The sequence below is a fragment of the Symphalangus syndactylus genome, chromosome 23 (genome assembly GCF_028878055.3).
Source record: "Symphalangus syndactylus isolate Jambi chromosome 23, NHGRI_mSymSyn1-v2.1_pri, whole genome shotgun sequence".
Taxonomy (NCBI): Eukaryota; Metazoa; Chordata; class Mammalia; order Primates; family Hylobatidae; genus Symphalangus; species Symphalangus syndactylus.
The window spans coordinates 46,481,931-46,487,381 of record NC_072445.2 but is presented as its reverse complement, the minus strand read 5'-3'; positions in this window follow the sequence as shown (position 1 = coordinate 46,487,381).

The window sequence follows — 5,451 nt, the reverse complement described above, 5'->3', positions numbered from 1 at the left end:
CGGATCACAAGGTCAGGAGTTCGAGACCAGCCTAGCCGACATGGTGAAACGCCATCTCTACTAATAATACAAAAATTAGCCAGGCATGGTGGCGGGTGCCTGTAATCCCAGCTGCTCAGGAAGCTGAGGCAGGAGAATCACTTGAGCGCGGGAGGTGGAGGTTGCAGTAAGCCGAGATCACACCATTGCACTCAAGCCTGGGCGACAGAGCAAGACTCCACCTCAAAAAAAAAAAAAAAAAAAAAAAAAAGGCTCACAAGGCTGTGATTTCATTTTGTGGTGTGGTAATGGACACAATAAAACAGAACACATTTTAAGTCATAAAAGCATAAAGAAAAATAAATTTAACTTAGTGCTGGAGTCTACTAACCGTTTTGGAAATTTTAATATCTACCATACGTGAAGAAGATGTCTATGAACATTTAAAGGGATATATCTTCTAAAAGAAAAGAAACGGTTTTGGGGAGGCCAGGTGCTGTGGTTCACACCTGTAATCCTGGCACTCTGGGAGGCTGAGGTGGGCAGAATATTTGAGGTTAGGGGTTGGAGACCAGCCTGACCAACATGGTGAAACCCATCTCTACTAAAAATACAAAAAATTAGGCAGGTGTGGTGGCACACACCTGTAATCTCAGCTACTCAGGAGGCTGAGGCATGAGAATCGCTTGAACCCAGGAGGCAGAGGTTGCAGTGAGATGAGATTGCACCACTTCACTCTAGCCTGAGTGGCAGAGTGAGACTCCATCTAAAAATTAAAAAAAGAAAAAGAAAAAAAGGAAATGGAATGGTCTTGGGGTTTGTGGATCCTACTCTTTATTATAAAACACAGTGGTTCTCAACCAGAACCACTCCGAAGATAATAGCAATGTCTAGAGACATTTCTGGTTGTCACAACTCGGGAGGGGTGCTACTGGGACCTAGTGAGTAAAGGTCAGAAATATTGTTAAACATCCTGCAATGCACAGATCACCTCTCGCCCCCACAAAGAATTATCTCGACCAAAATGTCAATAGAACTGAGGTTGAGAAATCCTGATATAAGAATATTCTACAATCATTTTCATGTGCAATCTATAAGCCATAAACTTTATAAATAATATTTATTAAATTCAAAGCCAAATACATTTTCACAAAAACTCCAGCAATAAAATCAGAAATTCAGGAAGTATGATTCTCATGAACTCAGTCTCATGTCTGATTACATTCTTTTAGGCTATTTTGTCTGATAATATGATATACTCACAATGTTTAGCCATTGTCTTTCAAAGTAGAAAATACAGTCCACATGAGGTGGCTCACGCCTATAATCCCAGCACTTTGGGAGGCCGAGGTGGGTGGATCACCTGAAGTCAGGAGTTCGAGACCAGCCTGGCCAATATGGCAAAACCCTGTCTCTACTAAAAACCCAAAAATTAGCCAGATGTGGTGGTGCACAACTGTAATTCCAGTACTCAGGAGGCTGAGCCAGGAGAATCACTTGAACCTGGGAGGCGTAGGTTGCAGTGAGTGGAGATTGCACCATTGCACTCCAGCCTGGGCAACAAGAGTAAAACTCCATCTCAAAAAAAAAAAAAAAAAATAGAAAATACATTTGAGTGTTTTGGTCAATAGGAAGCATGAGATATAAATTCATATATGTATTATTGTCCCGTGGAGAAATGCTAAGAGAGTAAAATTGTTTAAATTAACTCCAGGTGGGTCTAAATGTTTTCATTAGAAAACATGCCTGCTAGCAAAAGGTGCTTTGAGAGCAGGAGAAAAGAGAGAACAGATTAACAGAGGCATTGTCATCCCTCCAGCAACCAAGGAAAAGCAATTATTTTAGGACTGAGATCCCCAGCCTGGGATCCTTGTATCCTTAGGCTCTGTGAAAATAAGAAGAGTCTGAAAGCTATTTTCACCATGTCAAAAATCATCTAATAACAATGGAACACTTATCTACAATAAAATAGATTAAGCTTACTAAAATGAAAAACTCAATGTGTAGACACTTACTACATGGAAGTTCATTTCACCTAATGTAACGTGGCTGAAATTTCTATACCCTCTACAAAACAATAATACAAACAGTTCTTTAGGTTTAAACAAAAAGTTGCAAACTATTGGCCTGAAGAAACCAAGCCATTAAGGTGAATAAGTGTGGAAAAGTAAAACCATAACACAATATTGCATCGGCTTTGTTTCTCCAGTTTGCTACTTGCAATCTTCATACAGTGCTTGGTATATGATTACAAATGCAAATATTCTGGCTTAAGCCAGAACTTTAAAAAGGACTAGAACCTCCTCCAAGTTCAGAATGGTGGTGATGGCAGTCAGAAAGCCCCAAGGGAAACAGTAGAGGGACCGTGAGACCAGACTTCTAAAACCTTGACAGAGAACCATCCTTCCACATCAAAGCTGAGGATCTGCATTGGTTTTTGTGAAGGAGGCCCATGGATTGTTCCATTATGGAACTTAATGAAAATTAGAGTGATAGTAACTTCTAACCCCTTTATTACAACCAACCTAACCATCACTACTCCACCAACAGAGCCAAAAGCAGTGTGGTCTCGGGGTAACTTTACTATTTTATTTGCGCTTACCACCAATTAGGTAGTACAGATGGTCTCTGACTTATGGTGGTTTGACTGATGATTTTGCAACTTTATGATGCCGCCAAAGTGATACACAACCAGTAGAAATCATCCTTTGCATTTTGAATGTTGGTCTTTTCCTGGGCTTGTGATATGCTGTACAATATTCTCTCGTGATGGTGGGCAGCAGAAATGAGTAGATCTCCCAGTCAGCCAGGTGATCACCAGGATAAGCGCCCAATACTCTACAGTGTACTGTGTTGTCCAGTGATTGTGTCCAACCCTGGGCTAATGCATGGGTTCTGAGAATGTTTAAGGTAGGCTAGGCTAAGCTATGATGTTTGGTAGATTAGATATATTAAACGCATTTTTGACTTATTATGTATATAGATATATCTACAGTGGCCAGGCGCAGTGGCTCATGCATGTAATCCCAACACTTTGGGAGGCTGAGGCAGGTGGATCACCTGAGCTCAGGAATTTGAGACCAGTCTGGGCAACAGGATGAAACCTTGTCTCTACTAAAAATACAAAATATTAGCTGGGTGTGGTGGCACACGCCTGTAATCCCAGCTACTTGGGAGGCTGAGGCACAAGAATCACTTGAACCTGGGAGGTGGAGGTTGCAGTGAGCTGAGATCATGCTACTGTACTCCAGCCAGGGTGACATAGTGAGACTTTGTCTCAAAAAAAAACAAAACAAAAGATATATCTATAGATAGATATAGATATGTAGATATAGCTATAGATAGACATATAGAGATAGAGATAGAGATCGATAGACATATCTAAATGTGTGTATATGTATCTATCTATCTATCTATCTATATATGCACTTTTTGGGGTTTTTTTGAGATAGGACCTCGCTCTGTCACCCAGGCTGGAGTGCTGTGGTGCAATCTTGGCTCACTGCATCCTCGGCTTCCTGGCCTCAGGGGATCCTCCCTCCTTAACCTCTTAAGTAGCTGAGACTACAGGCATGCCACCACGCTCAGTAAATTTTATTTTTTTATTTTTTGAGAAAGGGTCTCACTATGTTGCCCAGGCTGCTCTCAGACTCCTGGTCTCAAGTAATCCTCCCACCTCAGCCTTCCAAAGTGCTGGAATTACAGGCATAAGCCACCATGCCGGGCCAGATATTTTCAATTTACTATGGGTTTATCTGGATGTAACTCCATCACAAATTGAGGAGCACCTGGACATACTAAGAGGTAACAAAGGGCCTGCGCTCCTCAATCTCCTTTGATGGCTCCTCCTCCACCTCCGTGGTGTTGTTTGGTGTGCCTTGGGGACTGTCCTGGGCCCTTTTCTCCTCTCTCTCCCTAGGGAATCTCCTGCATTCCCATGGCCTCCCTTATTATCTACATGCCAAAACTCCTATATTTCTATATCTAGCCTAGACTTACTTTCTTCCCAGGTCTAGACCAATGTACCCAACTGTTGTTTTTTTGTTTTGTTTTGTTTTTGTTTTTGTTTTTAATTTGCTTGTTTGTTTGAGATGGAGTCTTTGTTGCCCAGGCTGGAGTGTAGTGGCATTATCTCAGCTCACTGCAACCTCTGCCTTCCGGGTTCAAGCAATTCTCCTGCCTCAGCCTCCCAAGTAGCTGGGATTGCAGGTGCCTGCCACCATGCCCAGATAATTTTTGCATTTTTTGTAGAGACAGGGTTTCCCCATGTTGGCCACACTGGTCTCAAACTGCTGACCTCAACTGATCCACCCGCCTCGGCCTCTCAAAGTGCTAGGATTACAGATGTGAGCCACCATGCCCAGCCCAGCTGTTTGTTCTGTTGGATATTTATGTGGCAATGTTGAACTCACCATGCTCAAAATGGAACTCCCAATCTAAACCATCACTTCCTCCAGGGTTCCCTGATTCAGCACACAGCATCATAATTCAGCATCTTGCTCCTGCTACAATGATATGATAGGTTTCATCTTTATTTTCTCTAATGAACTGAATTGTGTTCTCCTAAAATCCATATGGTGAAACCCTAACCCCCAGTATCTCAGAATGTAACTGAATTTGGAGATAAGGCCTTTAAAGAGGTAAAGGCCTTATCTCCAAATGGGGTTAACTTTATTAGGGTGGGCAAAATGACTCTATTAGGGTGAGCCCTAATCCAATCTAACCGGTGTCCTTAAAAGAAGAGGAGATTAGGACATGAAGAGATACCAGGGATGTATGCACAGAGAAAAACATGTGAGGACACAGAGAGAATATTGACATCTACAAGCTAAGGAGAGGTGTCTCAAAAGAAACCAACCCTTGATTTGGTAACCTTGATCTTGGATTACTAACTCCCAGAGCTGTGAGAAAATTAATTTATGTTTTTTATACCACCCAGTCTGTGATATTTTGTTATGGCAGCCCTAGCAACCTAATACATCTTCCTCTTATTAATCACAAAGTCCTACCCACTCTACTTCCTAAATATCTCTTTAGTCTAACTTCACCATATCCATTGCACCTGCCCTATCCCAAGTGCCTGTCAAATATTTTATGGATGCCTGATATATGCAGCCTTTCAAAGATCTCTCTGCTTTCACTCTCACCTCTCTACAATCCAGCCTCCAAAAGGAGGCCAGAGCAATCATTTAAAAATGAATGTAGAATCTTTGTCCCTGGTTTAAAACCCTTCAAGAGTTTCCCATGTGTCAAAGAATGAAATCAAATCTCCTTGCCATGGCTGACAAAGCATGAGATCAGCATGACCTAGTCCCTGCCTACCCCTCTGGCCTTATCTAGAATCACTCCAGCTCCTCACCCACCTTGCTCCAGGCACAACTACCTCCAAAAGCACTAGTCTGCCCACACATTTTTCCCCCTGGCTGGAAATTTTTCTTAGTTCCTCCTCTTCATCTGGCTCAGTGTGCCTCA